Source organism: Lutra lutra, chromosome 4 (genome assembly GCF_902655055.1).
Source record: "Lutra lutra chromosome 4, mLutLut1.2, whole genome shotgun sequence".
Classification (NCBI taxonomy): domain Eukaryota; kingdom Metazoa; phylum Chordata; class Mammalia; order Carnivora; family Mustelidae; genus Lutra; species Lutra lutra.
In genome coordinates this window covers 137,474,626-137,501,276 of record NC_062281.1, presented here as the reverse complement: position 1 = coordinate 137,501,276, position 26,651 = coordinate 137,474,626, and the positions used below count along the sequence as shown (strand labels likewise).

The 26,651-nt window shown below is 35.0% G+C and overlaps 1 protein-coding gene across 3 annotated transcripts in view; it reads right to left on the bottom strand.

The window, feature by feature from the left end:
* NEGR1 (neuronal growth regulator 1) overlaps positions 1–26,651 on the bottom strand; it is an 861,528-nt gene that overhangs the window by 759,762 nt on the left and 75,115 nt on the right. The window contains exon 1 of one of the 3 annotated variants that reach the window (XM_047727680.1): positions 23,217–23,235. The exons of the other annotated variants lie outside the window; for them this stretch is intronic. The gene's annotated coding sequence lies outside the window, so the exon portion shown is untranslated. Of the gene's footprint in view, positions 1–23,216; positions 23,236–26,651 lie in introns of those variants that run through there. 3 annotated transcript variants of the gene reach the window in all.

Genomic DNA, 26,651 nt, shown 5'->3' with positions numbered 1-26,651 from the left:
ATGCCTTAACCAATCCCTGGGGGGGTACAGAGATGAGATTGTATAAAATCATGGCTGCTATCACACTGACAATATTGCTAGCTTGAGGTGGGAAGCAGTTCCTCAAAGCCAGACATTTTCAAAAGTAAGAAAGGAACTCTGTTCAAACCACAATGTTCTCCCATACTACTGTGTCACATAGTCCCCTTTAGTCTTTTCTTTGTCTTGATTTTCTTAAATTTCACTCTTTAAGACAGAAAGGGTGATAAAGATCTTACAGAATAAAGAGAAATTTTTAAAAAATTACTCAGCTATTTATAGTAGAGAGAAGTTAAAGAAAAAAACAAAATATTCAGGAAATATAATTTAAAAATTACTGAACTGTGAGTAAAAAAGCAATAGAGAATTGAATAATTTCACACAGTATTACTGTGTTTTCTAAGTAGACAATTTTTTTAGTAAACCAAATAGAATAACTGTTACACCCACCATATATAGTGCTATGCAATTTATGAGAATTTGTACAAATTAAAATGATTAAATAATCTAAAGCAAAAGTAAAATTCTTAATTTATATAGTTTTCTTTCTAGTGCTTCTTCTTGTCACTGTAAAACTACCCTCCAATTTGAGGTTTCTTGCATCTTTTCAATAAAAACCTTTGTTTGCCACTGACCGTTTAACTGAGCTTCTCTAAAAATGAAATTTAAACAGACCTCAAAAGAGTTTCACTTAATATCCTTTTATGAAATTTTAAGGAACACACTGTCATTCCCACTTTTGAATCAATCAATTGATTTCCTTCAAACTAAGCTACTGAATTCTTCTTTATGGTTTTTAATACTATTTTTGCTTCTGACCTTTTACACAATTCAACAGGTTAATGAAGTATAAACTCTCCAATGGTTATCTTTATGCAAATAGTATTTTTTTTCCTGCAAAGTTTTTTATGCAATCCATAGTTTAAGTCATACTCTCCATTAAATGGATCTATACTAATGAGGCTTTCTTTCTGACCCACTGTTTTTAACACTAAATTATGTCTGACACGTCCTAATCCTTGAGAATCTTTCCCAAATTTAGTGAACTTTAACAAATGTCAGGTAAAAGTTCACTGACAAATTAGAGGTGAGTAGAAAGACAAGTGGGAGACTTAACACAAATGTTCAGAAGAGGAATAAAAGGTATCTCTTGAGACCACCACATTGAAAAACAGTTTAAGTGTTGGACTATTAATACTGGCTTTAGGAGTTAATAGTTAATCAGAAAATTCAAATCTGCATGTCCTCATACTTTATATAAAATATTTTACTTAGACTTTTACAAAAAAAAATTTTTTTTGTACCTCTTAAAAAAAAAAAAATCTCTGTTGCAAAATTTTAAGTATGTGCCCAGGGAGGTTATAAGCTCTCCAGGGTTTAGAAATCTTTCTTCTGTCGTAGGCAGTTCTGTGCTCCTTAAGCACTCAGGGTCTCACACTTCCTTGGCACGCAAATGTTACTTTTTTTAATTAAGATGGAAGGTTTCATCGACATCTTTGTTACTTTTGAATTGACATAAATCTGTATTCCAGTCCTGTCTTTAGAAATCACCTTTTCAGAACATTCCTTGTCCATCTTCTTTGAAATTGCAAACTCACTCATCATTTTTACCTAATTTATTTTATACAACTTATTTCTATCTAACACACTATAAGTTTTACCCATTTATTATTGTCTGTCTCCCCAGCTAGAATGTAACCTCCATGGGGTTTTAGGGGAATTAGGCTGTAGTGATCTCTACAGTAATGTCAATATCTAGCTCATGGTAAATATTCCAAATGAAATGTGGAATGAGCAGATAATGTAAATTTCCAAATTTTTAGGGGGTTGCTAAGCCAGGAATGTACTTAATCTTTTTAATGGTGAGTCCTTGTAAGCCCTCTGTTTATTTTCAATAAGCAATGGAAAAAAAATCATTTCTTTACAATTTCGCACTTCAAGTACCCAAGTTTGATAATTTCCATGCTTAACTCTTTGTCATAGCCGTAGGTATGGGAGGATATTTCCTCTGGTGTCCTTGTTTATGTATTCCCTGTTGTCTTGGGCTTCCAAAGGGAATTCTTATTGAATGAAATCTGAGATATGAACTTCTTTCAGTTCTATTCATCTGTTATTATACAGGAGCTCTATTGATGTGGTGGTGAGGTATGGTGAGAAAGGAAGTATTTTACATTCCAATGATTAGGTAAGGACCTATTTAGCCAGAGCAACTCCATCTTGGGTAAATTGCCATTTTGTCGTTTGTGCAGTAAACTTAAATTGACCCTGCCCCCCAAAGAAACTTATTTAGAAACAAGTCCAAGAAACCAGTAAAATGTAGTCGGCTAGTTCCTGATACTAGAGCCCAGAATACAAGGACAAGTCAGGCCAGATGGAGACATCTAATCATTACAAAGTACTGTTTATAACAGTGAGAAGGTCTTGCCCAAACCTAAATGACTCCATCTTGGGAAGGACGACGATCTTATTATTCACACTGAATATGTTAACTGACTAAGCCTTCCCAGAAGGTACTGTTTGTAACGGTTCCTAGTATAGGGTAATCTTGAATAATACGTCACCGGACCAGATGGAACTAGCCAATCAACAAGAGACACACAAACCCGGTGGGTTGAGACACCAAGATATGGGTTGCAGTTTCACCCAATAAAAGGTAGCCTGTAAGCTGAGGGTGGTCGCTCTCTTCAGAGACAGCCCTGGCCGGTCAGTCTGACTTCTAATGCTTGGCATAAAATAAAGCTTTAAATAACTTTCACCCTGTCTCAGTCTCGTTCCCCTGGCCGATCAGTCTAACTTCTAATACTTACATAAAATAAAGCTTTAAATAACTTTCACTTTGTCTCAGTCTCGTTTTATTTAATAATGGACCTAACAGTTAGGTCAGTCCTTTGGTGAGCATGTGCCCCTAGCTATGTCATTAACAAGTGCTTCTCAATCCTCCTCACCTCAATACCTACCCTTAGAGACAGGAAGATTACAGAGGACTGCAGCTGGGGAGTGCCATTTCCCCAGGTCAGTTAGGGTCTGGTAAAACCCAGCAAGTTAGTAAACCTGGCGATTCACAGACCTGTACCCTGGAGCTAATAATATGTTATATGTTAATAAAAAAAATTTTAGAAAAACCAAAAAACCAAAAACAAAAACAAAAAACAACCCAACAAGTTAGACTCTGGTAAAACAGATCTGGGTGTATTTCAGAATGGCTACTTTTCCCCTCCCCATGCCAGAAGCATGAGGCAATTTTTCTCCAAGCTAATTTGATGTGAATGGATCAAAAATGAAAAGAAAAAGGGCACATTCAAGAAACAGAGTCAAACAGTTGCTACAACTATTATTTCAGTTATAAGAATCTTAGCATAAACATATTAGAATGCTGCATTTCTCTAAATTGGAGTGTATATACTGAGCATCAAAAATCTACAGTGGTATATAAGAAAACACAAGGTATCCTTTTTTTTTTTAAGATTTTGTTTATTTATTTGACAGAGATCACAAGTAGGCAGAGAGACAGGCAGAGAGAGAGAATGGAAGGAAGCAGGCTCCCCGCTGAGCAGAGAGCCCCATGGGGGGGCTCGATTCCAGGATTCTGGGTCCATGACCTGAGCGGAAGGCACAGGCTTAACCTACTGAGCCACCCAGATGCCCCCACAAGGTATCCTCTTGCCCTTTCTGGAATCTACTGGGAATTCTTTCAAAGAAACAGAGTAAGGTCAAGTTCACAGGCTGCTGACGAGTAGAAATAGTATGGAATATTGTTGTAGTTTACTCTTGACAAATACTAGTAATACCCCACTTATAGAAAGGATAAAGTAAGTTACTTATGAAAACACCAATACCTGAATGTAGCCAAACTTTTATTTATAATCAATTTCAGTACTCCCAACTAATAGGAAAATCAATAAATTCCCACGAACCATTACAGGAATACTAATGTTTTTTGTGGAAGTTTTATAGGAATATATTTTTACAGTTATGAGAATTCCATATTAAAGTTTCAAGCCATATTTTCAACAACTGAACATTTTTTATCAGGTAACTAAAACGCTGATGTCCTTGTGAATCCAGTGCTCCCCATAGTTGAAATTTTGTGATATCAAATGACTTCTAGAAAGATGTCCGGACACTATATTTGTAAGCCATTAAATGTGCCTTAACAGAAAACTGAAGGGAAAAACTAGTGGACTGAAACAAAGCTATTTTGTTATTCTGAAATGGTCATCAGCAGTGGGTGGCAGAATAAAGTCACCAGAATTATAGAATGTTAATGATTTAGACCTTTGCTTCTATCATTAAACCAATATGATATTTTTCAACAAAATAATTATAAGTAGTATTCGTTCTACATCCTTATTATGAAGGTATATGAAATATCTTTACTAGTTCTTTTTCTATCAAGCGTTTAGTTTTGTCATTATAGCCAAATACCAGCATTGCATCTACTTCCATTCACCACAACAAACTATTTTTCCAAAAAAACAATATATCTCCAGCATATGAACATGAAACTTTGAAAGATACTTTACACAACTTCCTATCCAACCATATATAACTGTACTTGTTCATATCCAAACATAAATGCTATATTAATCATAATGAGGATATGGTTCCTTCTCCATAAATAAAAACCCCAGCAACAGATACGGTCTGCACAAACAGGTCTCTTCTGTGTACTCAAAGCTTCAAAATTAGTTTGTCATGATAAAAATAAAAAATAAAAAAATTATAAAAATTGAATTAAAAAAATGTCACAATCTTCCCTTGTTATGCTAAGCATAGTATTATTTTCCTATTGCAGTTGTAACAATTTATCACAAACCAAATGGCTTAAGACAATACAAACTTATTACAGTTAAGGTGGTCTTAAGTCTGAAGTGGATCTCACTGGCCTAAAACCAAGGTGTCAGTAGGGCTGCATTCCTCTAGAGGCTCTAAGGGGACACCTGTTTCTTTATATTTTCCTGTTTCGAGAGGCTGCTCACATTCCTTAACTTAGCCTTCTTCTCCATCTTCAAGGCAGGCAATTTGGAGATGACTCCCTCTGTGTTGCCACATTTCTGTTTCTCCTCCACCTCCCTCTTCCACTTTTGAGGACTCTTGTGATTACAGTGGGTCTGCCTGGATAATCCAGGATAATCTCCTCATAGCAAAAGCAACTCTTTGGCAATCTTAATTCTGTCTGACATTTTAACTCCTTTTTGCCATGTAAAGTAACATATCTGTATGTTCTGGGGACTAATTCACTTCACTGTGATTTCATGTAGTATTACCAGCTTCGACAGAACTATAATAAATACATTCCTTAAAATATGATTCTAAAATTTTTTTTAATTTTTTTAATTTTTAATAATGTATTTTATTTAACCTAATATATCTAAAATATTTTCATTTCAACATATAAACAGCCAGTTTTTTTTTCATACCAAGTCTTCAAAGTCAAGTTTGTATTTTAAACTTACAGTATCATTCAATTTGGACTAGCCACACTTTGAGTGCTCAATAGCCACTTGTGGCTAATGGCTACTTTATTAGGCAGTGAAGCTGTAGTTATGAACTAATTTTTATTTATTTATTTATTTATTTTTATTTATTTATTTTTATTTTTTATAAACATATATTTTTATCCCCAGGGGTACAGGTCTGTGAATTGCCAGGTTTACACACTTCACAGCACTCACCATAGCACATACCCTCCCAATGTCCATAACCCCACCCCCCTCTACCAACACCCCTCCCCCCAGCAACCCTCAGTTTGTTTTGTGAGATTAAGAGTCACTTATGGTTTGTCTCCCTCCCAATCCCATCTTGTTTCATTTATTCTTCTCCTACCCCCTTAACACTCCCATGTTGCATCTCTACTTCCTCATATCAGGGAGATCATATGATAGTTGTCTTTCTTCGATTGACTTATTTCGCTAAGTATGATACCCTCTAGTTCCATCCACGTTGTCACAAATGGCAAGATTTCATTTATTTTGATGGCTGCATAGCATTCCATTGTGTATATATACCACATCTTCTTTATCCATTCATCTGTGGGAAGAACCTAGATGTCCATCCACAGATGAATGGATGATTCTAAAATTTTAATTTAAAATTTTAATTAATTCATCTTTTGTTTTTTTCCTTTTCCCTCCTTTTTAAAAAATTTTTTTAAAGATTTTATTTATCTACTTGACAGACAAAGATCACAAGTAGGCAGAGAGGCAGGCAGAGATAGAGGAGGAAGCAGGCTCCCCGATGAGCAGAGAGCCCGATGTGGGGCTCGACCCCAGGACCATGGGATCACGACCTGAGCTGAAGGCAGAGGCTTTAACCCACTGAGCCACCCAGGCTTTTTTAAGCTACCTAAATTGTAGGTATTGGTTTCATCTCCATTTAAAATCTTGGCTACATATCTCATTATATCTTTTGTGACAGTTATTCTTGTTTTATTAAATAATAAAAGATAGATGACAATACTATGGGTATTGTCAATGCTAATAAAATTATAATTTTTGGAATGTTCAATAATTATCAAAGCACTTCTTCATTCTCTCAGTCAATTCACAACCATCTTCTTCCACAGGAACACTGGTTTTTGTTTTGTTTTGTTTTTAAAGAAAATTATCAATTTTATTTAAGGTTTACGTTTACTGGTATAAAGCTGTGTAATATACTGTCCTGATTTCTTTACATTGAATTTATTTTCTTCAGCAGTTATAACCTCCCAGCAACACTGAGCTGCAGATATAAAGATTTCCTACATATCTCCCCACTATACACACAACCTCCACCACTATGAAAATCCTGCACTAACATGGTATATTTGTTAAAATCGATAGCCTGTATTAACCCATCATTATCACCTCTATAGCTTGCATTATGATTCACTCTTGGTGTACATTCTATTGGTTTTCACAAATTATAATCACATGTATCCATCATTACAGTATTTCACAAAAGCAATTTCTCTGTTCTAAAGATCATCTGTGCTCTGACTATTCATCCCTCCACACTCTTTATCCCTGGCAACCATCGATCTTTTTAATTTCTCCATAGCTTTGCTATTCTGGGCATTTTAAAAATCCTATATTGTGGCTGAATAAATTGAGACCTGAGAAGTTCACTGCAATTCCTCAAGCCAGTCAAGTGTCTGGATTTGGATTAGAACAAAGATCAATTGGATCCTACTAAGTGCATGTATTTTAAACCACATCACTCTTTCCAAATAATATTGTAATTTTGCAAACTAATGTTATTGGATCAAAACTCCAAGAAGTTATTTTATGTAAAAGTTAAAAAATACAGAAAATAAGTTTTTGTGTTTTTTTTTTTTTTTCCCACAGCTTTAAACATCTGTTTTATTGCATTACCATGATGCAAGACAGGCAATGTGGGATACTGAAAAGAAAGCACAGATCTGAAGGCAAGAGTTCACTCAGCTTTGACAAACCGTTTCAACTTTCTGAGACTTTATCTGCAATGTGTGGATGTTTTCAATCACTAAGAACCGTGTCGTACGTCCAGAGGGGCACAGTTGAAGTTCATTTTAGTGGTTTATTGTACATCACAGTTTAGCCATTTTCCTATTTATTTCCAATATTATATTATTATAATACTAAATTGAGTATCACTGTACATATATAATTCCATGTTTTGAATTATTTTCTTTTTATAGAAATTAATACATGTAAATATAGTCTCTATACAACAGTATATGAACATAATTTCTTCAAAAGATCACTCATATTGGTTATTTTTCCCCTTCCTGAAGCATTAATATTCTGACCTTTTTGGATAAAATAATAATAATAATAATAACATAAAAAATAAACAAAACAAAACAAAATGCTATTTAAATGTAATTAAAGAACTAATTCCTTTTTTTGTTTTTGTCTAAATCTTCTGAAAAGGTCATTCCATTCGTAGATTATTTTTACAATCACTGCGGAACCCCATAATGCATACAGTAGGAGGAAAGCCAGCAAGATCCCCCCTGTGGGGAAGGGCAGGCAATGAACCTGACATGAAGCACGGCTTGCTGCTTTTCCTGTCCTAACTGTCCTAACCGTATGCTCTGGAAAAGTCTTGCCCTTTGAGAACCTCAGGACCTTAAAAAAAATTGGAGGACAGTATTAACCTAGTTCTCAGAAGTCTTTAAAAGGATATATTTTTTAATGATATGGGAAAAAATGTACTTAATCCAACAATACTGGCAGTCAGGATATTGCACAAATATTTTCTTTTTCCTATTTTGTTTTTGTTCATCTTTTAGAGGGAAGGGTTTAGACTCAAGAGAACAATTTGCCAGGTTTAATTGAAATAATGACTACGCTCTTCTCTATCTTTTATCTTCCACAGTTAATTTTACTTTAAAATCACAGATGTGAATTTGTGATCAATGGCCAATTGTATTTTGTGACTTTTATGGTTAGTCCCTAAAGACAGAGTATTCCATTAGCTGGTCCAGTTCCCTGAACCTCATGCACCCGCTGGCTTGCAGCATCCCAATTAGTTCTCCTCTCAGTGGCACCTTGTCACCGCACTTCCCTTGCCCTCTACCGATTCTACTTGACAGCTTGCAAGAACAAGAGGCTAAATCAGGACACAAATGACTCACAGAGGCTTGAGGCCTCTTAAGCTCTTCTTGCTTAGATTGTATCTAGCAACACTGTAATACTTCTTTTTCTCCTATTTTAGAGAATCCCTAGCTCTAAAAATTACCTGGTTATCAGATATGTTCATTACATTTTTTATTATCCTGCTAGGTACATTCTATGTTGATACTGCATAGGATTTACTCAGCTACCTGATGAAATAGACCAAACTATGTTGTCAAAATGAATCAGATATAGAATTTTATGAAAGTTTCCAGCATTGTATACTGTATATTATTATTATTATTTCAAGTGCATTAGTTCAAAAATTAAAAAAATAGTCTACACACTAATGATACATGATTTAAGTGTAGAGCATTTCTTATTTGAAATAACTGCCAATTACCTCAGATTTAAAATATATCAAGAATGAAATTTTTTTAAAAATGTACACGAAGAGGATTTAAAGGGCACATCTTCTATAAGTACTGATCTACTTCAAAAATATTCTATTAAATGTGTGTATCCAATGAAACAGTCTGTCAATAATTTAGTGACTTAATTTATGGGCAGCATTAATTAAACAAAGTATTATATCATTTGTGTATCTACTTGTATCTGTGTTTGTACACATATATATTTTGCATATTAATTATGGAGAAGTGACGGTTCATACATAGATTTATTTCCAGCACCTACCTCAGAACTTGACAATATTTATTGATTTAATTATGTAAAGAATTACAGAAAGTCAAACTAATAGGGATTGCAGGACCTTTACACACATTTTTTCCTGGTTATTTTAGATATAGGTTAAATAATCTTGACTTATTCCATTCTTACAGTATTTACATTAAAAGATCTACTACTATCAGCAGTATATATGAAGTTTTTGATAGTTTGATAACTAACATATGATAAAAAATGTAACTTAAAATTAAAAATTCATTGTTATCGCTGTGATGATATATATTGTTTCAAGGTAGCTTTCCTTTTGCAGAGGCTAATAATGAACAAATCTGGATACTGTTAACATATATGTGTGTTTGTCTTCCTACTAAAGTAGTATCTTGGAGGTGTAAAAGAAGGGCAAAGCTCAAATACTCCTTCTAAGACTCCTTAACCACTCATGCCTTTTTCTTCTCTTGGGACCAACTGCTGACCCTACTCTCCTTGCTGATACCCACTGTGCTGCCTTTATTGCACTCTTGAATGGTCTCTTTTATTTTCCTTTATATCCTCTCCAGCCACTCATTTTTTTCCTTCAAATCAAACATCTGGAATTTATTGGAAACAGCAGCCCTTTAGGTGAACCACATCTTCAAAAAGTGAAACCCAGTAGATTTTTTGTAGATACCTGAGTAGTAGAACTTGAAGGAATTACACATTTTAAAAAATTCTGGGCTTTTAGTTCCTGTTCTCTGTACCATCCTGCTTCTGGTGCTCTGATAAGCACACTTATGCTCCTTTTAGGGTCATCATTTTCATCTGTCTCATTCTCCCCAATGTAGATGCTCCTCTAGGCTTAGTTCTTGAACCCCAGAGCTCTTTCCTACCTACCAATCCTCCAGTATAATAATTCAGTTGTAACTCTTCCCTTATGGTAAATGATGTCTAAGTCTCCATCTTTCTCCCTTTACAAATGCCAGCTCCTAATTCCTAATTCTCTGCTGGAAAATTGTGTTTTTGTATTATTCCATTATTATCTAAAACTCAACATATGCAAAACCAAAATCAGCATCTTTCCCCCAACCAGCCAGCCCCACTTCCTAATATTCCTGTTTAAGGGCATAGTTTCATTATGCTCAGGCTCAAAATCTTGCAGCTAAATTTAACAATTCCCAGGCACCTTCCCTAGGATGGGATAAGTTAGCAAGCCTATTTACTCTTCACTCCAAATGTGTCCCACAACAGCTCTTTCACTTCTCCTACCATATGAATTTGGGCTTTGTGATATTATACTTACTCAATATAATAATCATCAAAGTGGTTTCTCAGCATTAGGCACAGTCCACAACAATCATGTCTTCCCAAGAGGCAAATTTAATCACAGATCTTGGTTTCTAAGCCAAATATCCTGTATCTCCTTTCTTGAACATTTCATTGGCTCCAGTCTACTCATGGCCCCACAAACACATGGACATAATGCTTGCTTGTATCCCATTATCTTCTACCTTAATGCCATCTTTCTTTCTCTGATTATTCAAATTCCAGCCATGTTTCATGGTCTCCTTCAAGTTCTACACTTCACAATGTTGACTATTTTTCTATGCTACACTAGCAATTATTGAAAGTTCTATTTTTTCCTTAAACCATACAGTACTTGCTTGTTATATTTATGTTAAAGTTATACTTTTGTCATATCTTCAACCAGATGTTAGCTTCCTAAAAGCTGGAGAAGGTTTTGAACTATTTTTTGGTAACTCATCTTTTTGGCAACTCATTCATTGGTTTCCTCATTTATGTAATGGGAATGAGAAAATTACTTGCCTCAGCATAGGTGTCATACTGGATTATTGGTCTCAATAATTACCCCTCCCCATAGTCACACACCCTCTCCTGTAACTTTGCAGAACACTATCATTGTGAACACAGCTTCCTTTCCTGGGTCTTGACTGCTTTGATTTTGCTCTGACCAATCAAATGAGGTTGCTGTGTGGTAGTTCTGAGCCTAGCCATTAAAATAAATAAATAAATAAATGCCTTCAGCATTTTTATTTACCCACATGTAGTTTTGACATAACCAAGCAAAGATGTTGCCCAGGCAAGCCCATGATCCCAGAAGTGAGATGAAAGACACAAATCAGAGGCATCCCCCAGACAGCCATAGATCTATGAATGAGCCAAAATGAAACCAGAACAATGGTTCAGATAGAACAATGGACTCCTCAGTCACAAATTAAAAACTATTCTGGAGATATGTAGACTAAATATATACTTATTTCTGAGTGCTGCTGAAATTCTATAGTTATTTTTTACATGAGCATTTATTTTTGTGTGGCAATAACGAGCACAGGATAGTTAGAAGTAAAATGCTTGTCAAATGCTCAGAATGGTGCCTACTATGTTGTCATGTGCTCCATACACAGTTAATTTTAAAAGGAGGACAAATAGGGGGATTACTTTGTGGCCTAAAAGAATAGTCCTGTTTGTAGCACCATATTTCCTTTAAAATACAGACAAAACATTTTCATATAATATACAGAAGAATAGTCAGGCATACAAGGATATACAGTGACATGCCAAAGTCACACAACTAAGTACTAAAAGCAAGACCAAAATCTAGGCCTCCTGCCTCATTTAGTATTCCTGGCATAAGCTTTTCAAGGTAAGTGCCCCTTCCTCTGATATATTTTCTCAAGGAGACTAAGTGAAACACTCTTATCAAAGCGTGACATGGAGGTGGAAAGAGCAGGCCCCTGATCAAACCTTCCTTTAACAGGTCCTCTTCAAGGGAGCAGGGCTGCCTAACAGTTCCAGCTTTGCCACCTTAACACCCACCACGGTATTTATGTCAAGGCCAAACTTTCCTGAGCTTCTTCCCGTCAATGACCAAGCATGAGGGTACTAGAGCTAGGGCATTTCTCACTGTTGAGGGTCTCTTCTGACTGTGGCTTAGGGACTTTACATTAGCAAAGCCAAGGTGGTCTCAGAACTATGTTGCATTCTGAAGCTCTTCTTCCTCAGGCCTTCTTCCTTCACTGTCCCCTTCCACAAGTGTCAGGCCTGGGTCAGAGTCTGCAAACTCTCCCTGTCCACTTCTACTTCAGCCTCTTTATCCTTCTCAAGTGTTACCGCAGTCGGCATTATGCATCCAATCCCGGGTTGATGACTGCCTCTCAGAGTACCTATGCTGACATGCTGGAAACAAATAATTGAAACACCTCTTGAACACCGACTGTGGTCTGTCAAATGCCAGAGTTGAGAATATGTCAGTGAGTAAGAACCGCCTTTAGTTATGGAGCTCAAAATTTAGTATCAGTGGTAGCTATCCATACTGCAGTGAGCATAATTTAATAAATCCTATAATTCAGAGGTCTACAAAATGCACAAGAACTTGACGAGATGTTACTTGTGCCAAAAGAGAAGCTATAAAAGATTTCACAAATGAGCTGACATTTGAAACTGTCCTTCAAGTATGAATATTTTCTTAAATGGAAAACAGTGATGGGGAAGAAGGTTGGAAGAGGGCATTCCAAATAGAAGGCTCGGCAGGAATATAGATAAAGCTGTGTGAAAGTACATGACATGTTTAAAGGGACATCCAGTAACTTTAACTTTCTGTTGAGCTATAATGAAAAGTCACAGATAGGAAATTTCCAAAGGCAAATTTCAATTGATCTGCTTTCTTTAAACTTTGTTCTTAGTTGTCTGAACAGATAAATAAATGTGTTTCTCTCTGCAGAGCTGGTTAGAAAAACCAACCAACCAACCAACAAAATAAACAAAACAAAACAAAAAAAAACACAAAAAAACAAAAACAAACAAACAAACAAACAAAAATCGGCTCTGTAGTAGGGCAGGTTTTGTGCTGAGGTTGGAAGAAATGCTGAAGGAAAGTCAGAGTTTCACATGCCATAAGCAGAAATCAAAGACTAAGGGAGTCAGTTCAGTATAAAGATTCATCTCTGAGCTCATTTGGCTCAGTAGCCAAACGGCCACACCCACTGGGAGCTGAAAGGGTGTGTAGACCACAGGACACAGAAGATATTTGCAAGAAGGCAGGAGAAAGACATGGAGCAAAGGAAATACCAAATATGAGAACTAGACAGAAAGAAGGTGAAATGGAAATAATGTGCAAGAGGAGCTGAGAGAAGAGCATGGGAGAAAAAGAACTCGAGAAAATATAAATTCTATGAACCGGAAGAGAGAATATGACAAATTACACCTGGGGAAAGGAAATCACAAATGGGAAAAACAACAGTGGTTCATGCCGAGTAACTGAAGAGGGAGTTGGTAAGCCTCATGCAATGCACTAAGGATGACAGAAGGAGAGGACAGAATAAAAACGAGATAACAAGCCCCGATCAGTAGCATTGGCTCTCCTACCCAAGAGTTTCATTTTTTCCCTTCGTGTGATTTAGGCGTAGTTAAATCCACATGCGGGTCACACAAAATTAACTCATAATATTTAGAACATAATATTTTAAACTTTTATCAAGCAAATTCCAGCAAGTATCCTAAAATGTTTGGTTGATCTTTATGGACCATCTGGCCTGAGTACTAGTTACTGAGCTCTGAATCACTGCTAAGCAATTCTACCTGTCAATTCAGACAATTATTTAACTTCTCTACATGGAAGTTTCTTCACCTGCACAGGTGGATATAAACAATGCCTATCTCAAAGGGTTATTCTGAGAATTAAAATGAAATAACACATGAAAAAGGGCTCAGCTCCGTTATAGCATTCAGGATGTTCTCAGCAAAAGCTATTATTACTCGTTTAATTGTCTTTGGCAAGTTGTTTAACCTCTCTGAACATTGAATATCTTATTTTTAAAGTGAGGATAACAACACTTAGTGTTGTAAGGATTAGTGAAAATGAGTACAAAGCAATTGGCTTGGTGCCTGGCACACGACAAGCCTTTAATGCAGATTTTTCTTCCCTCATTTCTCTTCTCTCTCACTCTTCCCATCTCTCTTTTAATTATTACCAATATTGTTATTCGTTTGTCATCGATTACATAAATCTTAATATCTACCCAATTATTAAAGGAAAAGACCATAAGACCATAAATACTGTTCAGAGCAGGAGCAATTCCATTATGCAGTTTTGCAGTTATATTTCCCTTTGCCTTAAAGAACTATGAGTACGGGAAAGACTGCATAATAGTTCAACAAAACATGATAGAACCCAAGAGCTGAACTCTCCAAAGCAATCAATCAAAGATGAATATACCTCTCGTGACTGACTTCATAAACTTAGCAATTACTTGCCCAGGGCCTGAGAAGTGAGAAACAGTAAGAGCTGCTTTCCCCCGGGAGAGCTGTAGAATGGCGGAGCGGTAAGTAGGAGAAAACTGAACAAATGGAAATGGAATTCACTGAAATGTTTCCATGCATTAAATAGGGCTTTCTACCATTAACACTGTATCTCCTACTTGAGGTCACCAACATGGTGAGGACAGGAGACCAGATGAAAAAAAAAAAAATAATAATAATAAAATAAAATCTAACCTGCTGTTTTATTAGGTCAAAACCTGAGATGAAAAGCAGTATCTGGTGGGAATAATTCCTAAATTACTCTTTGGATGTTTCGTAATATATTCGTCCACACAATAAATGTAGAAGTGCTGAAGAGCTGTATTTATGGTAAGTCCTCCTGCATCCAAAGCAACCAATCATGCAAGATGATTCATAAAACCTTATATCACTGATCAACTTGAAGGCTACATAAACACTATATTCAATCTAATAGGGGAAAAACAAATGCTCTATTTTGGCATTACAAGTTTTCACTCTTTAGATCTGATTTAATGTGAAATACAGAAGATCATATATAATGAGATTTTACAGTTAAAAATTTACTAAATGCTAGTTGCTACCTTCAAGAACATAAGTGGTTATTACTTATTCTATAACTGGTCAACAAGACTGGTCTTAGTAAAGAGATTAGTAGATCTATCTCCACCCAGTGGGTGGGGGGGACACCTCTCTGGTAGAAGTTGTTCTTTTCCACATCTAATTTGAAACACGTCATCTAAAAAAGTTTAGCTCATTCTGCTGCCTGTTGATTTTTTTCAGGCAAGCTGAACCTGTGCCATTATGCCAACTTTCTACATGAGTTTCAAAAATTTAAGTATAACCAAGTTCTACAAGTTTTCCTCTACCCGTAGAAATGTATTTATTGTTTCTCAAGAAAACAGATAATTCTTGAATATCCATTGTCTGTTTTCCACTGATTCTATCCTCTTTCCTACTCAATTTAAGTGGCTTTTATTGGAGTTTGTATCCTTTTATTGGAGTTTGTATCTTGCATACTGCATTAATTCCTGACTAAGGTAGGGTATATATCCTAAGCCAGTCAAGAGCGGCAGCAACAGGGAAAAAAAAAATGTGGGCCAGGCCAATGCTACAGTCTCACTTTAGCCACTTACTAAACGTAAAACTGGCCAAGTTGAGGTAATTTTAACATTGTAATGGGCATTAAGATGTTACTGAGACTATTTCATTTCATTTATATAACCTCAAGAAACACAAAAGCTAATTAGTATTAAAATCCGGTCTTAATCTGAGGCTTCCCAAATCATAATGTATTACTCTTAGAATGGCATCCTATTCTGATTTAAGAGTTTGCTTCCTCATCTCTAAAATAGAAATGATAAAACCCCACAGGGTTCTTTGAGAAGTCAATGAGATGAAACTTAAAGAAGGACTTTGAAAATGATAGATGTTCTCCTAAACACCAGCATCAACTTTGTGGGATCTTGACTTGCCACTAGAGGGATGTGATACCCATATTGTTTCGGGTTTTTGTTTTTGGGTTTTTTTTTTTCTTCTCTTTCTTTTGAAAGTCAAGTGCTTGCCAACTCTCCTCTTCAATAGGGGAAAAAAAAGTCTGGGTCAATTTTCTTTTCTTTTGTTGCTTCAAAGACAACCACTATTATGGCCTAATACTTTGGACTTGGGATGCTTTGGACATGGATACTTTTAGGTGGCCAATCTCAATGCACTGAAAATATATTTTCTCCTTTCACCAGAGAGATGATGTTCTGGTTCTCAGTGCTTTTTATTTTAGCTGGGTGAGGGTTTCTTTATTTGGGGTTTATCCCAACCCATAGCAATTGACAAGTTGAGATTTCAATCCCTCTACAGAGTTCAGCCTTTAGTGGTAAAATTTCTTAACCTTTAAAAGTTTATCAACAAGCTCTATCAGTCTTTGTCACAAAGATACACTTATTTAATTTGTATTAGGTTTTTTCTAAAAAAAAAAAAAAAAAGAAGAAGAAGAAGAAATTGTTAAAATAATATATAAGTCAAAGACCTGGCCTCAGGACCTTCCTGAATGCAACACACAGAAGCTTACAATTGATAATACAAACTAGTCTGTTTTGCTGTTTCCCTGGGTTCAGGCTGTAAGATTCTGAGATGCTTCTACTTTCTATTCTTCCCTGTTGAATGTCCAGGACAAAACAAAACAAAAAAACTTTGCAAACACTATTTCTTTAAAAATTCCATAGAACACACAATTGAAAGCTAGTATATTTTAAAGGAATAGTAACGATGGCAAGTAACATTTACTAAGCCACAGGAAGGCCAGGCAGAGTGCTAACAGCTTTCCAGGAATGATTTTATTATGATCTTCACCAAGACGCTGTGAAGCTGGGTACTATTTTCATCTAATTTTGAAGAATAGGTAACTAATTTGGGTGGCCATAGAGTCACTATTCAAATTCAGGCATGCCTGGCTATAATAAAAGATTTTAATTACTATGCTGTACTTCCTAACTTCCATATATGCTTCATGCAATGTTTCTTCAGACCACTCTAGCCTAGTAAATTTAATCAATGCATAAGGAAGAATTTAATACGATCAAGCATATTCAAATCATTCAAAGCCTTAGAATAGTTTTGGTTCCTTAAGCCAAAGGAATGTTAAATTGATGTTAAATGCTGATCTCTTCACTCTCATGACATGAATATGAAGGGACTCACACTAGCTGATCTATGCCATTCTCTAGCTATATCTGTGCTTGAAAATGGCATAATTAAGTTTCAAAGTCAAACTATTTTAGAAAGATGAACCTTTCAAAAGGTCCAGTTTTATCAGTAAATTATGAACTTATAGAGATCAAGAAAGTTGGGATTTTTCTCAATAACTATGCACATAAATTTCTCTTTCAATATGACCACCAATGCCACATATCCTTTTAAATCTTCACATTCTTTATATTTAATGCTTTAGCCGCATGGCACTTCCCTTATGGAATTGGCATTGTTTAATTCTTGGCAACAGTTCATTAATTGGACTAAAATTAATCATATCCTTCCTTTCACTGCCTGTATTTCTAAAAATGAGTTTCTTCAGTGACTTTTATTTAAAGTCAATGGAATTGATCTCTATTGAATATCTGACATACTGTTTATAGCCTTCTGCTTAAACAAGGTAAGAGTCCCATACAATTATTATTACTCATCCTAGAAAATGTTTGCAATTTTACATTATTTGTACATGTTACACAAAAATCTCAGGGAACAACTGTTGGTATATTAATTTTAGCTATCACCCTTCTGCTTCATAGTGATATTAAATTTGGAGATAAACAATTTTCTGAGCTCTACATTCCTACTATCCTAATAAGAATTAAATGATTTTATTTAAAATCTTGTTATTTAAACAAGAGTCAGGCCATGAAGTCAAAATTGGCACTTCAATTTTGAATGGCTTAGTGCCAGCTCCGGATAGCAATTAAAAACAAAACAAGAAAGGAATTAATTCTTAACACTACTCTTTCTTCAATATCTGCTCTTAGGTCCACAAATAACATGTTCATTAGGCACTGAGTCTTTTCCCCATAGCCTGACAAGAAAATATGATATTTTATAAATGTAACACATTGGACAGTTCACTTTTAATAGTTTGCCAACAGCCAGCTCAATGCCCACTACCTCATTTTTTAGCTCCAGGAAAAGTTTCTCTATTCAAAATGATAAATTGTACTTTTTATAACATTATAAAATTGATTACCATATCTTCCCTTTAAGTATATAATTGTGTTTTTAACTCTGTGCTCATTTTTGGAATGTTCTCTCCCAAAGGCAGTACAATGCAGCAATTTTTCCCTTTCCTCTTTCTTACACTCCATTTACTATGAAATACCACAGATGTGCTTGAAATTTCACACTATTTCTCACCTCTTTCAGTTTATTCACACTAACCTCACACTCTTTCCCTCAGCATCTAGAAAATTCCACTTTATTGTTTAAAACACAACTCAGGACTCTGATCTTTAAAATCTTTTTGATGTCCCCATTCTGTGGTCTGTACTTCTCTTCTGGGTTCCCAGATAGTATTGTCTTATACTTCCCTCACTGCATTTATGTTCTCCACTCTTGACAATGAGCTCTAAAATTTTAGCTTAGATGCATTTTCTCATCTTTCTGTTCTGAGCAACTAGTCTTATGGACACCCAAAGCAGGCTTTGGGTAAATGGTGTTTGTTTAATGACTGGATTATTTTTTTTAAGATTTTATTTGTTTATTTGATAAACAGAGATCACAAGCAGGCAGAGAGGCACGTACAGAGAGAGAGGAAGGGAAGCAGGCTCCCTGCCAAGCAGAGAGCCTGATGCGGGGCTCGATCCCAGGATCCTGGGATCACGACCCAAGCCAAAGGCAGAGTCTTTAACACACTGAGCCACCCAGGAGCCCCTGGATTACTAAAACCATACATTATGGAAATCTGGGTGGCTCAGTGGGTTGGGCCTCTGCCTTTGGTTCAAGTCATGATCTCAGGGTCCTGGAGTTGAGCCCTGCATAGGGCTCTCTGCTCAGCAGGGAGCCTGCTTCCCCCCTCTCCCCCGCCTGCCTCTCTGCCTACTTGTGATCTCTCGCTCTGTGTCGAATAAATACATCTTTAAAAAAATTTTTTTAAATAAAATAAAATTAAAAAAACATACATTATAACCTGCATAAAAAGGTAGAGGTTACATTGTCTAAGAAATATTAATTTTCATGTTTTACACATTTTTCTTCCTACAAAGCAGATAACTGTAATAACGAAAGACATATAATAAGAACTGGCATTAAGTTGTTCATGATACAAGACTGTATTCCTCAAATCACTTGCTAAAAAGTATGTTTTTTAAGAAATCAAAAAAGAATCAACGGCGTGTCCCTCTGATCTAAAGACCTTATCTGTGTCTTTACTATCAATCAGAGGGTGAAATGTGCAGATTGTGTCTTTTCATGTCTTTTTCTGCGTCTCCCAATCCTCATTTGTCCTTTTAATTCATAGCATTAAGAAGTCATTGCCTTAGAATTTTTGCCTTCATAAATTAAAAAGAAATGTTTAGAGGTGCCTATGTGACTCAGCATTAGGCATCTGCCTTCAGCTCAGGTCATGATCCTGGGGTCCTGGGACTGAGCCCCGACATTCTGGCTCCCTCCTCAGCAGGAAGCCTGCTTCTCCCTCTCACATTCCCCTTGACTGTGTTTCCTCTCTCACTGTTTCTCTCTCTGTCAAATAAATAAATAAAATCTTTGAAAAAAAGGAAATGTTTAAATATGTTATTAATAAAATAAAAACAGTGGCACATTGACCAATATAAATTACATATGAATGGGAAATTTTAAGTCCACTGGTCATATGTAGCTATGTTAATTATAAATGGATGAGTGGAGTGCAAATAAACAGATATTTGTTGCAACTATACAAAATATCATGTATATTTTCTTGGGAAAGTGTATATAACACCCGTCCCCAAAGCTTCAGCTCGGTACATGTATAGAGATGTATGTGTATGTGTTTATACAGAACATAGTTAATGTAATAACTGTATGCAGATTTCTGTGAGAGCCTATGATAAAATTTACATGAAATAACTTGATAAATGCTAAATCTGTGAAAATGCTTGCTGATAATTACTAATGAATTACCTTTAACTAGCAACTGAAATACAAACATGACTTTAGGTATCTGAATATTCATTCAAATATTACTCCATTAAAATTGAAAAAATAGTTTTGTTATCCATAATGCAGATAGATAATCACATATTTTTACTTCTTGCCAACAAAAAAAACCGTTTTCCTAAACATTCATTTCAATTTGATTTTGTTTTCTATTATGTTAATATAACATAATCAAATATTATGTCTGTAAAATTAACTTTTTATAGAGAAAAGAAAGTATATGACTGTTAATGTAAATAGAGAGCTAACCAATAATGATGCATGATGAAAATAGCTAGAGTCACTTAATTTTTCTTTGGAAATAAATTACCTGCCACTCCCATTATGTAGAATATTACTTGTTTTATATTTTCATAAAAATCATTTAAAATTTTGATATATGGCAACACATATGCTAGACAATAATTAAAGCACTCCAACCCATTAAATTATTCTTTATTTGTTATTTACTTTTTATGTTATATAGATTCTGCTACGTATATTTTTGTCCTTTTCATGACTTTGAACTCTCAACTATATGTAAAAGGCTCAATTAATTTTATATTTTTTCTCCATGGTTATATTTTCTTCTCCATGTTAGTGAATGTTTTATCTAAAGGTTTACATGATGACTTGGTACTAAGAACCCTTATGCATATAGATCATTTGATGTGATTTCCCTAAAGTTCCCAGCACACATACTAGGTCCTAGATGCATAATACTCTACACTAGTATTCTCCTAATAAAGATCACACTGTCTCTCCAACTGATTTATAGAATATTATTGTGCACACATATCAGAGTGTGAACTTATAATTTTTGGTACATTTTGATCCTGTCATTGTTTCCATGCGGTCAAAAGTTCCATGAATAATTCCTAAAGAAATTTTTTTATCATTTTGAGGCATTATCTGATGGAATAGGTTGCAACCAACACACACACACACACACACACACACGAGAAACTTGTAGCATCAGATACTTACCTCAGTTGGTTTGTTTTAATGAGCATATACATGTCTAAAATGCTTCCTTAGATTTCAGAATATGTTTCTTTATAATAAAACCATCCATATGTTATATGTATTTATCACAACAAGTAACTCCCTAGTGGCAACCATTTTTATACATTCTCCAATCCCTTTTTTCTCTTATTTATCCTTAACAAACTCACACACAAATTATCATTCTTATGAATAAATTTTATCAAAATATGTATTAAATACCACATGTAAACTGTGATTGAAAATGGGATAGCATGCAGCCTACAGAGAGCATTGCAGAAAAGTAACTTTTTGCTAGGCAGTTCATCTCAATAGTAGCTCGGCTGTTTTGGCCATGTGGACAGGGAACCAGGTCGGCTGGTCCAGGGCATAAAGGGACTGGTAGCCCATCAGTCAGTGCCATTCTCCTCTTTCAAAAATCAATATTCAGAAACAAATGTCTAGTCCCTAAGATAACTCAGGTCATCCTCCCTGAAGATCTTTCTGCTTACTATTGAGTATAGATTGAGTATAGATATTGTTTTATCTCGTTTGAAATTACAGTGTTTGCTTATTTTAAGAAGCTGCATTTATAAAATAGTTTGGGAACATTACAAACATTTCATTTAAATGGGTGAATCAAGCATGTTGGTTTAAATTAAACCACATGCTTGGGATATTCATGGAGCTATGTAAGGACTATATTTTATGAAAATGCAGGGTGCTGAGCAGCAAAATTTAATCTGGAGGGCACTTGTCCTCAGTCATGCGAGACAAGATGTATTAGCCATGAATGGATTGCAGCAGTGCTACTTGAGTTTCTTTAATTTTCTAAACCAAGATTGTAAAAAGAATCAGTGGTATTGAATCCCACTGGCTATGGCAAAAAGGCACTGCTCAGAGATAAAGAACAATTTATCTTCTGCTGTAAAAGAGAGCAGTTTTGGCAGATAGTAAAATACATCACAGTATAATATACTCTAGGAAGAACATTACAAAATATGGATTTTTTTTCTTAAAATTTTAGGAGTACTGCTTCAGTATGTTTTTCTACATAAAAGGCAAGTGATAGTGTTAATTGCAAATTACAAATATTAAAAATGTAAATTATAGTCTAGGAGGGCATATGTACATGTCTTTATGAGACATATTCTTAGCAATGATTCAGTAAAAAGAATAATATTTCACTTATGTAACTAAAAAACTAATTAAGCTTTAAATATTCCACAAATTACCACTATTACATCAAATTGGGTATTGCCAAATTAGAGTGATGGGTTTTTTGGATGGTGCTTTTGATTTACCAGATTATAGTTTATGGATTATAGGGTTTATTTTATCCAGATTTTTTATAAGTGCCCAGAGACTCTAGCATTGGATGGTAGGATAGTTTCCCCTCAGTTCAATATCCTGCTTTTTATAGGCTTTTTTTTCTATGTAAAACATTATGGGTGGCCTGGTTACAACTCTCTTATTTATTATTCTTATTTAGTACATCAACAATATTTGACATTTTTTTAAGGAAAAGAACATTCATTTCCAGTCTATGTCTTTAGGACATTACAAGGAAGGAACTCTATGAGAAATATGAAAGAAACACTAATTTTGAGGTTTAAGAATATACTTTAACTTTCTGTGCCTCACATAAAAGGAGCAAGTATTGTAAGACAATGGAAACATTAATTTTTTCAGGTAATTAATGTGTATTACTTTTATTTTGTCTCTTTCACCAAGGTAACACGGGTATTAGGATGCTTCATAACGGAAAAACAAAACAAGTTTTTCCTTGTATATCTTTGCAATAATTTCATAAGGAATAATCAAGAAAATTCAATACATAAAAATTTTGATAATATATATATAAAGCAACATAAAGTGTCTGAAAAATAGGCACATAATCATAATATCTCTTGAATGTTGTTATCTTTGAGACTCAAAACAGAAAATTTAGGAACTACATTTTCCTGTCACTCCTTCTAAGCTCCGATATTGCTGAGATTTTTGGCATCAAAGAACTGTACATACAGGATCCTTAAAGGGTAATACTAGGGAAGGTTGGCTAGCTCAGTTGGTATGGTATGCAATTCTTGATCTAGGGATCATGAATTCAAGCCCCACATTGGACAAAGAGCTCACTAGGAAAAGAAAAAAAAAAAAGATGAAACTAAATTTTAAAGCCAAAAATGTCATTTAATTCTTCTTCTAACTCAGTATCAGGGATATTATTTTTTCATGTAATATATTTATTTATTCTTAGATTATATGGTATTCTTTTCACTTTAGAAAATTGCATGTATACTTTGTTAGTTTATTTTCAATCACATATAGATTGGAATCACAGGTCAAATTACAACCCTGAAAACATAGCTACCGTATACCGTTTTCATTCTTTGGAACTCCGTCCTATCCATCAACTCTAAGGGTTCACCATCATAATATGAAGGCATACTTGGAGAATACACAATCTAATTATAATATCAAAATTACTAATGGTATTGGTCTAAGGTATTATTTCATTTTTGCTTCAGTGAACATCATCCTTATACAACATAAAGAATATCATACCTAAGGTAAATATTTTAATATTATGAAAATCTGAAAAGAATGCAGAAATGGCAAATGCACTAAAATCAGCAGGAAATTCAAATCATTACTTGAAATTGCAAAAGGAAGTATTTGAACATAATAAAAGGCATTAATGTGTGTTCAAATGTTGATCTCTCTTAAAACTTCTTTGTACATATGAAAATAGGGGCCTATTTCTTTACTGGACAAAGATTATTGTTACAGATCCACGAAGCCTAGCCCTCTCCATATACACATATCAGATGGCAAAGGACAGAGAGCTAGTATCTTTGTACAAAGTAATAAAAAACAGGATAAAAGAAGTGACAAGTTCTATTTTTAGTGGGAACAGGCTATTCTAAACAAATACTTTATTGACCATCTAACTTTGGGTCTAAAAAGTAGGGAACGTATCAGGGAGTAATCCCTGTTAGAGTCAAAGTGCAGAGCAAACACATTCAGGGAAGTTGCCAAGATTCCCTAGCTGGTTCTCTCAAAAATATGAAAATCAATTGCCTGACTCAGAGCTAGAGTGAGATTACACATTCAGCTTTCCAGGGATATACTAAAGAGGAAAGTGAACTCCCCAACCTCATGGTAAAGATTATTTACTTCAGCACCTTCGGAGGGTACTGGTATCATGAGAGCATCTGATAGACATGAAGAACTGGTTAGGATTTGGGGAAGCTCAAGTTACCTTTCACCCAGGGGTTTTTAAGTTTCTCTTATTTCTCTTTTGTTCTGAAGATTTTGGTTTCTGACCATGTGCCATGTGAATGGCAAAACGAGCTTCTCAGGGTTCCTAATCGGATTTTCATGTTTTTTTTTTTTTCCGACGTTTTTACCTTCTTCCCATGCACTGGAAGCCATGCAAATGAGTCCCAAATGGGGAGAATGTTTGCTTTATCATCTGCTGTATGGACTGATCGGCATGCATCCAACACAGGTAGTTGAGCACCAGTGCAATATGTTGTATGTTGCACGTTAAAGGAACTTCTCTCTCATGCACATATCTGATGACATCATGTAGTCAAGGTATCATTGTCCCATCATGACAATGAGGCCCAGGGATTTATCAAAGACACACAGCACTGCGTTCAGTATCCAGCTTAATCACTGTAATAGGCTAGTGGCCTAATCGAAGGAGGCTCATTATTAAATTGTTAAACCACCACCACCAAAGTACTTAAGAAAAAGAAGTCTAACCCTTTAAGAGCTAAAAGTCGCTGCTCTTAGTGTTGTTTTTAGTATTTCCTTATAATTTCAAATTTTACCACTGGTGGCTCTAGCAGCCCATTCCTAATTTCCACTATAAAGTTCAGATAAATTAGTTTCCTAGGGAGTGATATATCTAAAGTGCTTCCACACTTTTAGATACCATGCATATATATACATATTTTTAATCTATGTTGGGGCACCTGGGTGACTCAGTTGGTTAAGCATCTGACTCTTGATTTTGGCTCAGGTTATGATCTCCAGGCTCTAAGATCAAGCCCAGTGTCAAGCTCCACACTGAGCATCAAGCCTACTTAAGATTCTCTCTCTCCCTCCCCTCTGCCCCTCAACTCCCCCCACCACCTTGTGCACTCTACGTAAATAAATAAATTTTTAAAAATCTATGTAAATTTTAAAAAAATCTATGTAAATTTTAATTAAAATTATTCTTCTAATAACTATATAACTCAGATTATTTTTCTTGTTAGATTATGTAGTATATTAGCTTGAAAACTAGCAATGTGGCAAAGAGAAACCCAAAGACTTAAATCAGAGATAAAAGTGATGTATTTTTTACAGAAACATGGAGTGAAAGACAAAATATTTGATTGTAAATTTCTGAAAAGCCCTACAAGATAAAGTTACAGATTTTTTTTTTATTTTTATATTTTGGTGGGGGGAGTAGGGAATGTGGTCTAACACCTACACAGCTTTATTACTCTGTATCATAATATGCAGGGAACATAACCTATGTGAAATTCCTAGAAATACAAATAGAATTAGGAACGACCATACCCTTCATAACTGCATACATAAAATATTGCATACCTTATGTGAGCAGTGAATTATAAGGCATTATATACTATGTCTTAAAGAACAACACCAAGCTGCAATTTTCCTTGTTGTTGTGATAGTGGTAAATTAAGTTTGAGGAAAACTGAGAGCAGTTGCATAGGCATAACCCAAAGGTATTTCCAGCATTAGCTTTCAGTAAATTTGTTAGTGTCTTCTCTCTCCCTCACTTTCACCCACTCCCTGCCTTTGCCTTCCTCTAAATGATACAATCTAAAAAACTGTCTTATGTCAATGAAGGCAGCATTTTGGGGAAGGGTTAAGAGTACCAAAGGAAATTCTTAATGATGTTATATTTGTTTTAACTTTGAGTTTATGTTAATGTTTATTTTCACCTTAATACATGCTGAATTACTGATGAAAATATGCACTTTTGTGAAAATTACAGGGAAGATGCAATTCTGTACTTCCAAAAATAATCACTGAAGGAGAGAAAATGACATACATGTAACTTTAATAAAAGAGTTTCTGGCAAATTGAGATAATAAGACACAGTCCCACAAGAAGTCATTTTAATAATTGAGATTAAAATTAAAATTTTAATAAACCTTTTTCTCATTTTCCTGTGTTCCATATAACATTGGCAAGTAGACTTGAGACAACTTAACATATAATTTGGGACAATCAGACAATGCAGCTAACATCAAATTTCTATCGCAGTAGAACACTATCAGACCTTACTTAGATCATGTAGTTAAAATTATCTGAAAATTTGAGTAGTGTTACCTGGGTCACAAGAGATTGGAGAAAGTACAAAGAGCTACATCATATGGGTCTTTTATGTTCCACCAACAGTTAATGTTTTATTGTTCCTTCCCTCAGAAATGA